The sequence below is a fragment of the Mus caroli genome, chromosome 1, assembly GCF_900094665.2.
Source record: "Mus caroli chromosome 1, CAROLI_EIJ_v1.1, whole genome shotgun sequence".
Taxonomy (NCBI): Eukaryota; Metazoa; Chordata; class Mammalia; order Rodentia; family Muridae; genus Mus; species Mus caroli.
In genome coordinates this window covers 51197861-51207805 of record NC_034570.1, presented here as the reverse complement: position 1 = coordinate 51207805, position 9945 = coordinate 51197861, and the positions used below count along the sequence as shown (strand labels likewise).

The window sequence follows — 9945 nt, the reverse complement described above, 5'->3', positions numbered from 1 at the left end:
TATATAAGAAGAATAGTTCATTTTATTAAAAATGTCCCTATGAATAAAAAGAATTATGCACCTGGACAAAGCCTCTCTGCCCAGGTTTCTGCATTTGACAAATGGGAGCAGTGAGAGCCACCTCATTGGCTTCATCGTGAAATGAACACTTTGTGTTTGCTTTCCTGTTAGTTTCCCAGGTGTGCTGCAACAAAGAACTATAAATTAGTGTCTCAAAACAGCTGGATCATTTTCCTTCATCTTTCCCGAGTCTAGGGTTCCAAAAATCAATATATGATCAATCTATGTTCCCCCTGAGTCTTCCCTTCCCTCTTCCAGCTTCTGATGGTCCCAGACCTCCTTAGCTCACAACTGTGATGGCCACTGACTGCCCCCATTTTCATCCTCTCTCCATGTCCTCTTCTCGTCTCAAAAGGACCAGACAATGGAATCAGGACTCACCCTAATCCAGAATGTTCTTCTGGATACATGTGTAAAGCTCTGGAAAAGATCGGAGTCTCTGTTTCCCTATGAATGCAGATTTGATGAGCACTACCGATACTCAATGGCTGGTCTAAAGGGCACATGACGGGGACAGCGTCAGCCTTCAAGAAATAAGAGAGCATCTTCCTGCTTTTGTTATTTTTGCCACTGCAGATGCTGTTGGTGTCCTTTTAGGGAATACGGGACGTAGTAGAGGTTCAAATGAAAATGTCCTCTGTAATAATTGCAGGTATGAATACTCAAGTCCCCAGTTGGTGAAAGTGTTTGGAGAGATGTGGTTTTGCTTCAGGAAGTATGTCACTGGGGGGTGGACTTTGAAAGCAAGAGCCTCCTGCAGTTTCTGGTTTCTCTCCCTTCGTGCTTATGGCTGCAGTTTGGTCTTCAAACTCTTGCTGTGCCTGCTGCTTGTTACCATGGCTCTACTTTGCCAACAGGAACTCTTGTTTTGTTTTGTTTTGTTTTGTTTTGTTTTGGTTTGGTTTGGTTTGGTTTGGTTTGGTTTGGTTTGGTTTGGTTTGGTTTGGTTTTGTTTTTTTCGAGACAGGGTTTCTCTGTGTAGCCCTGGCTATCCTGGAACTCACTTTGTAGACCAGGCTGGCCTCGAATTCAGAAATTTGCCTGCCTCTGCCTCCCAAGTGCTGGGATAAAAGGTGTGCACCACCACGCCAGTTCAACAGGAACTCTTATCTCTCTGGAACTGTGAGCCAAATAAAGTTCTTTCCCTTAAGTTGCTTGGACTATGGTACTTTAGCACAGCAGAAGAAAACAGGTTTACTTAGGGGTGGAAAAGCAAGGCTGGGGAGCAGTGGGGATAGAGGCAGTTGGAAGATCCAGCTGGGAAGATGGTTCAGCGACCAAGAATGAGAAAGTGTTAGGTAACATTCCTCCAGTGGACTTGTTTGGTTCCTGTAGTCTCCATGACAACACTCAGGGATAAAGTATCAGGAAAATGGACAATGTACCTGGCCCCAGGCTGGGTCTGCCCAATTAGTGAGGCTTCCCTTACTTGGGAGAAAGGAAACAAGAAGATGGGGGTGGGGGGTTAAGAACACTTTCCCCCCTCCTATTAAACACATTTCAGAATATTTCTTAAGGGAGGAAGAAGAGGAGACTAGATTCTAGAAGTGACGCTTCGAGGGAACGCAGGGCTTCTTGCCGAAAAGGAAGTAATTGTCGGGGATCCCTGAGTCCTGGCAATAAATCAAGCGGAACAAAGATGTGAAAGCAGCTGGAAGAGCTGGTGCCTCTTCCTTCCCTAGGCCGGGGATGGCAGGCGTCCTAGACACTGAAGCTTTTGTTAGTAATGTGATCTGAATACGCCAAAATCTCACCCTGAGGTTAAAGTGTACTCTGCCAGGCGTCGCGGCAAACAGTTTCATACAGATATGGCACACACCTTTAGAAAAGATGGAAGGATAAGAGTAAAGTCACAACTATTGAGTACAAAAAAGAAAAAAAAATCATTTGATCTTCCTTTTTCTAGAGACTGTTCTGGTAGCCTTGTCACTGGATGCTCTTGGTACTGGGTTTAAATTATGGACCAGTTGACAGCGTGGTGAAGTCTGTAGATTTCTCATCATTAAAAAAAAATGCTTTAAAGTAAATACACTTAAAACTAAATAAAACCATCTATAGCAATTCAAAGCAAGCCAGTGGTATCAAAAGGTAGGTATTAAAATGTCAAAACAAAACCAACAGATTTGTGATATGGTTCTATGTGTACTTCTTTATTAATGTGCTAAATAACAAGAGCTAGCAGCAGGTTCCACAGTTACTGCAGTTTTAAAGCGATGAAGAGTGTGAGCAGGGTTTCTAGCTGTCCCGAGTGGGAGCTGCAAATTATCTTTGACTTGTGTTCATAATTGAATCAAAACTCTCGATTTCAGCTGGAGGTGGATAAAAACCAACACGGGGTTTGCCCCCATTCCAGTTCTCGGAATTCTATCTGCCGAGATTTGTGCCCCGCCCCAATTTAAAGACTACACCATGTAAACTTCACAGGCACCCAGTTTTTGGTGGGGTTCTGCCAGACAGAGGAGTACCGACCATTATGTTAGCAAAGGCTGCCGCCTGCTGGCCAAAAGATTCAGACTGTTCACTTAATTGGCTGTGTTAGAAAACAATGCGGCAAGCTATTAATTCACTGACTCTCGCATCTAGAAATGGAGCAGGAGGCTACTTGTCAACCCAGCCCCACGGCATCCAATCAGTGCAGATTTAAAAGCCCCCTTTGGCTTAGCGGGCAAGTGCTGATGACTGGTACTGTTGGTCATTAGCAAAGTGGGACAAGACGCCAGCATGGCAGGCTGTTTCTAAGGAGATTGCTCTGCTCAATTCTGATCTGTGAAAGTACAGGTCGCTTAAAGGTTAGATTTCCCAGTGGGCTTGTCTGACCAAGGTGTTTAGGATCTACTTTCAGTGCTAAGGGCATGGAGCTATATGGAGAGGAAGGAAAAGGAATTCAGAGCTACCCGTGTGCCAGAAACCAGCTAAGTACTTTCATGAATGCTGCTGCATTTAATTTCTAAGAGAATCCTGTGTGTTGCTGTTATGATGAGGACTGAGAACAGTAACCAAGGCTTAGAAAGGAAAGTTGGCACCATCACTCGGAACGCATGCACCGGTTGGGAGCTCGCTTGCTTCCCAGTCTCTGCACTAGTGGGTAGGTAGGCAAAGAGTCTCACAGCAGTGCCTACTCCTGTTCATCCAGTGTTCTGCAGCCTAGATTTTACCAATGGCACAAACCCAGACAAGTTTGTAAATCATTCCATGCCCCCATTTCCCTGTCTGTAAAATGAAGATAATGACAACCCCTCTTTAAAGTGGAAGTCTTGTTGGAAATATTGAGTGTGAGTCCCTAGGGCACTGTAGGCAATAGATAAATGACAACTACTATTAGTATAAGACAATTTTGCTTCATAGTGTTGGGGAAAGTATAATCTCTTTGTCACACAAAGGAACACACGAAGAGTAATTCAGCAAAGTAATTTCTTTTTTCTTCTTTCTTTCTTTTACATGGAACACAGCTAACCAACACATTCAGCCAGAATGGCTTCTGTCTTTTATCCCTGACATAGGTGGTGACTGTGTCTCATCACATCGGTGGGCCCCAATTTCACTGAAGGGACTCTAGCCAGCTCTAGAATGTAGGGCATGGCTCTGGCAGGCCTTACCCTTCTACCCCATTCCCTCTGCCTTGCTAAAAAAAAAAAATAAAAATAAATGACATTCCTAAAGCTAGCCACCAAGGTTCGTTTTCTTGGCCACTTACTTCTGAGGCCGACTACCAAGGTCCAGCTATCAGAGTATTATAGCTCAGCAATCAGAGCCCTCTTTGGCTCACCTAATTAACATGTCCAATTAAAATTAACCTCCTAACTTGGGGTTCCCTCTTTACCTTTATAATCTGCCATTTGTCTCCTCTTTAGCTAGAGGCAGACTTTTGTTCCCCTTGGGCAAATGCCCCTCCCCTCTTGTTCCTTTCTCCTTTCTCCCTTGTCCCCTTCCCCTTCTTCCTCTACCTCCTGTCTTTGTCCCTTACCCCTGCATTTCTCATAACCAACAGAATTGTCTGATGTATGGATAATCCCTAGTCAGGAAGATTAAGTATGTTTTGGGGGGGTGGTCTCAAGACAACATCTAATAAAGCAGTTTGTACACCTGCCCTTTACCCTTTCCTTCCTTGCCTCTGTTCTTTCCCCTGACTATGGAGTTCTGTCTGCGAGTTTGTACCGTGAGAACAGGGATCTGACCCTAAGAAAGGCAGCCATGACTAGAGGGATACAGGGTCCCTGCAGACTTTGTGATTTGATACACCAGACCAATGCATCTCCACTTTGGGCTTGCCCTTGTACCAGAGACTGACATCTGTTACTTAAGCCACCATCTTGTGTGTGCCTGTGGTGGTAGTGGTGTTTTGAAATCAGGCCTTGCTGTGTAGTCCTGACTGGCCTCCAATTCCTTATGTAACTCAGTCTGACCTTGAGGTCATAATAATCCTCTTGCCTCAGCCTCCCACAGGCTGCGATTCCAGGAAATGAGCTACCTATTCCAGATGTACTTGCCAGTCTTAAAAACTCCAGTTTCATGCAGCCACAACTAACACCAATTATTTCTACATTCTGCCCATATCGTGAGATTAAGTGACCAATAAATAATTTATAGTCAGATTAACATGATGTAATGTGTTATATGAACACTTTTGGTATCATTTGGCACTCCGTTAGTGTAAAGGTGTTTTATTTACCTGAGCAGATCTCAACAGACAGGACTGGGACTCAAGTTGTCTTTGGCCTTTTCTTCAAAGCTTCGGAGTCCTGTAGTGCCCACAAGTTACCTGCTGGCATTACCTCCCAGATCTGGAAATAGCTCCTTTTGTTCCTGAGCCTCTTGCTACCTCCAGTCCAGCAGTAGCTTCCCAGGAATGTGATAAATTGTTCTTCCTTGATCCTCATAGTTGATGGGGCTGTGCCCTAGTCACTGAACTTTATCACTGTCCAGGTCAACACCTAAGTGCTCATGTGAGACATTTTGGAGCTGTGTGTTTTGCTTACTGTGGTGCCATGAGCTAACCGTCACTAGCCTGTGTCTGCTACCTACTCCTATACATGGGTCCAGGTGTGTCTTCCCAAACATACACTCCAGAGCCCCAAATAAGCACTCACTTTTGTTTCGCTCCATTGGTTTAAAGTTGTTACTGTTGTATGTGAACTGACACACTTTGCAATACAAAAATAGCCTTCAGGCAGGAGGAGTGATTGGAGAGACAGAATGCTACATCCTTTCAGCCACCTCAGAAATGTGGGGAGAGCCTCCTCTTCTCTGCCTTGTGTCAGCTTTGTAACATGAAGTTAACTTTTGCCAAACCTTTTTAGTGAAATGACTTATTTTACATATTTTTGCCACAAAAGTATGTCAGTAAGCAAAGCAAGCCTCCATTCCTCAGTGACTCCAGACAGAGCCTACAAGCTTAGTGTCAAGGCTGACATTTAGATTCCACACACAGCTAGCTCCACCATGTGGTAAGTTGGAATGAATGACATTAGCTATCACAAAAGCAAGGTCACATATCTAATACTCCTTGAGAAGGGATTGGACTTAATTTAAAACAAACAAAACAAAACAAAACAAAAACCCACATCCAGTTTGCTAGGACATCAAAGGAGGAGTAAAAGGGAAGTTATTCCCATGGTATGATCTAGGAAGCTCAAGAGAACTCAACTAATATCTACTAAGTTCTCCCAGGTAGGGCTTAGGGACACAGCTGTTACAAGTTCCTGCTCCAGTTAGATGGACAATGGCATGATAAAGCCAGGCTCAGAGGATAGGGAACGATGGGCGAGGGGAGGGGTTATTCTAAATAAAGTTAACAGAAACATCGCCAGGCAGCCCACATTTTACTCTCCATGTGAGCATGTTCTTACAGTCTTGAAAGACTGCAAAGCATCAAGATGTGTACATCTTGGTTTTGAAATGTTATCACACTGGACAGAATCCAGAGCTCCTTAGAGAAGTCACCTATCCCATGTCTGTGAAAGAAGGAAACAAACATCCTGGGATGTGTTTTTACGCCAGAAAACACAGTACCACTCAAAAAACAATGTTGGGTCATAGCAATCTTTAATGTGTCTACAAACCAGAACCCAGAGGCTCCCACTTGGAAAACTGGGGAACATGTAAAGCATCATCACGAACAATGACTATAATTGATACTATGCTTATTTAAAACATTTAAAAGTTTATAGTGATAATTAAGTATCAAGAAATAGGTCCCTACTTTATAAAAAAAAGATAGTAGAAAATAGTATAGAATTAATGAATAATTATTTTGCAAATGATAACTGAACTAATTAGTATAGAATTAATGAATAATTATTTTGCAAATGATAACTGAACTCTGAAATCTTGTATATTGATGTCTGGCTGCTGAGACAACAAACTATCCCAGTGTGGTTGTTTACCACTATATAACCCAATCTTTTGGCAGTTCTGGAGGCCAGAAGTCCAAACCAGGTTAGCACGCTGCTTCCTTCAGGAACCTCCAAGGAATATGCTCTTCTAGCTTTGCAATGATGTTCACATCCCTTGACTCTCAATAACCCGTGTCTTTCACTTGTGCCTGAGTTATCTGACCTCCTTCCATTCTGACCTTTCCACCTCTTATAAAAATACCACTGATAACACTGAAAGCCACAGACGTGAACCAGGATAACACAAGACCAGTGATGTAATCACACCCAGGACAGGAGTCATCACAGTCAGAAGTACCAGGGATTGGGTACAGATGGCATTATACCCCCACCACAGCTTTGTGAATGGTTGCTTGTGAGTAGAGTACCTACAAGATATCAAACTATTATTTACAGACTGATGGTTAATTGCAACGGAGAAAATTGGCTTTCATAATTAAGGATTCTCATTATTACTACCCTAAACAATGGAATGATGAGGAATTACGTAGCACTTATTTTGATCTAGTATATGATGCACAAATAACTTATAAGATATTCTTCCTAACCCGAGAGGCATTGTAGATATGGCTGGTGTGTCACATGTGCATCAGTAGGTGGCAGAGAAGAGAGGCTATGTCTATGCTTAGTGTTCTGATCCATGAACATCTGAATGAATAGTATCCTAAAAGTCCCTGAAAAAATTCAAGCCTGAGACAACCACCAGACTGGTGCCATTGGAGCTTGCTTGAGCTGATTGCTGGTCGGGTGCCTTGTAGGCATGGGGGTGGGGAAGACCATGCCTGAGATGAGCCTTGCCTGGGGCCATAATGCACAAGCAGGGCATAGCACTCCTGAGATGACTCCAGACACTCAGAGACCCCAGGAGCCACTAAGAGGAGCAAGTCAATGGTGGAGAAATGGAAGAGAAAGAGAAACAGACGGGTGTGGGCACAATGAAGAGAGGCAGAACTGGACACTCAGTGGTCCACCTGGGAACATGATAGGGTCCTGGCCTGCGCTGCAACCATATCTGGGGCCACAGCTTTATAGCAGCAGGGGCCTATTATCACCAAAGGCCAGGTGGATGTCCCTGGTCTGGGTTGCTGTCCGGGAACATGTTGATGTCTGAAGGCTGTGCAAAACTGGTCCCACTCTCACCTGGGCATCATGGGAGAGCTGGACCTGAGGGAATGAGAACCGAAGAACTGACCCAACCCCAAGCCAGCTGCAGTACTTGGGAGAGTGGGCTCTTCCCATTACAGAAATTGCAGGTAAGCCAGCCCCAGGATACAAGTGTGGGCTACCACTCATCTCTTGTGAAGTGGCATGGAAAAGGGATAGATACCCTCTATCCTCACCCCTCACCACCTGTGGCAGGTGGGAGACCTGTATTTGGGGCCAACATATTAGGAGAGCAATCCCTGGGAAGCATAGTAGAGCTGACCCTGCTGTCAGGGGCGAGAGTGAGCAGGTTTCAAGGACACTGGGGTGGGAAAACTGGCCCCACTTGTCTGCCATGTGGTAGTGTGGGTGAGGGAGGGATGCCCTCTCCTCCCCTCACCCTGTGCCACCTATGGCAAGTCATGAGAATACAAGAGCCAGCCCTGACCCTTACCTGCTGCAGCACTTGGGAGAGCTAGCTCTATATCTCACACGGGCAGCACAGTAGAGCTGTCCCTGGATGTGGGAGTTGCAAGTGAGCTAGTCCACCAATTATCTGCTGGGTGGTGGTATGGCAGGTAGAAAATCTGATCCTGGAGCCACGATAGTGGGTGAACTGTCCCTGACCCTTACCGGCTGCAACATATGGCAGAGCAGTTCCTGCACTTCTGGGCAGCAGGGTGGAGCTGCCCTGGTTGCTGGTGAGCTGGCCCTGAGGGCATGAGAGCAGGAGAGCTTGAGGGCTGACCACCTCAGATACCAGACCAAGAGCTTTGAATTGGACTACCCCAACATCTACTCTATTGATGAACTGCTGGAAATGCATGAAGGGGCCAGTCCTACAGATCCAAACCTGCACAATCTCCATTACACAGGGCAACAACAGGGTATCTGAGAGGAGCCCCAGTGAGGATTCAGTACTGATAGTGTAGCAGAAGCCTTGGACCAGACCAATGACTCATTGCAATGAACATTTGCAAGCAAAGAAGTGTGGACAAAAGGGTATACTGTGAGACACACCATGACACAGTACAGCTTCCACAACAAGATTTTTTTTCTCTGTTTGTTGGGAGGTTGCAAGGGTGGAGGGTGGTGTGAGAGGAGATGAATGGGATTGGAGTGCATGGTGTGAGATTCACAACCCCAGAGTCCTCATAATTGTGAAGTCATAGAAAAAAGGTGAATATTCTAAATTTGTTAAGAGGATCAGAGGGACATTATAAGTCATTTAAAAGATAGTGCAATTTTAAATGACTTAAATATTAGAGAATATGGGATTATTAATTTTCTTGTGCTATACAGGATAGCATCCTTTCTTGGAAAATACAGGACTAAGTATTCAGAATTGAGGGATTTAACAAGATTCTATTGAAGTCAAGCAGTGATCAACTGTGAGAAAACCTACTGTCTTGGGAATTTAATCACAATCTCCTCTACTAGCCAAGGTTGCCTTATTTGAACAGCTGGAACATCTAGTAGAGAGCCCATAAATGCTATTTCTTAATAATGAGACCATCTTAACTACTTTTCTATTTCTATGATAAAACATGATGATTTAAGCAACTTATAAAAGCATTTAATTTGGGGGTAATGGTTCCAGAGGATTACAGTATGTGACCATCATGGCAGGGAACATGGCAGCAGGCATGGTGCTGGAGCAGCATCCATGTGCTTACATCCAATCCAGAAGCAGGAGGTAGAGAGCTAATAGGGAATGAACTTGTATAGCCTGCCCCCAGTGACACACTTCCCCCAACAAGGACACATCTAATCTTTCCAAACAGTTCTACCAACTGGGACCAAGCATTCAAACACATGAGCCTAATGGGGGCCATCCTCATCCAAGCCGCCAGAGACCAAATTCCATAGGCTACTCTAGATAGAGCCTCACAAAGCTTAACAAAAACCATAAAAGGATGAAATGGAATCTCAAATGATCCTGGCGATACAAGGTGAAACAAAACCAGAAAGCACACACACACACACACACACACACACACACACACACCCCACACACACTGCTAAGTCATGCAGGCTGATCCCTAACAGAGGAGTAGAATGAATGATCCTGCCTTGGGCTTCTAAACTGTGGGTCTGTCTGTTAGGAGTGGTGGTTAGTGTTATCACTTTGATAGGATCTGGAATCACTTTGGAGACAAGCCTCTGAGAGATCATGTTGATAAGTTATTAAGGTGTTAATACCCATCTTAAAAGTGGGCAGAACCACTCCCAGGACTGGGTCCTGGACTGAATGAAAGGGAGACAGTGAGCTGAAAACAGTATTCATTGCTCTTGGCTTTTTGTTTGTTGTTGTTTGGTTTTGTTTTTGGTTTTTGTTTTTTTTTTTTTT

At 44.4% G+C, this 9945-nt stretch overlaps 1 non-coding gene across 1 annotated transcript; it reads left to right on the top strand.

The window, feature by feature from the left end:
* Nucleotides 1-6994: 6994 nt before the first annotated feature.
* Nucleotides 6995-7124, top strand: LOC115032469. The gene has a single exon (XR_003838143.1). It is a non-coding gene; the product is annotated as a small nucleolar RNA SNORA17 (small nucleolar RNA).
* Nucleotides 7125-9945: the final 2821 nt, after the last annotated feature.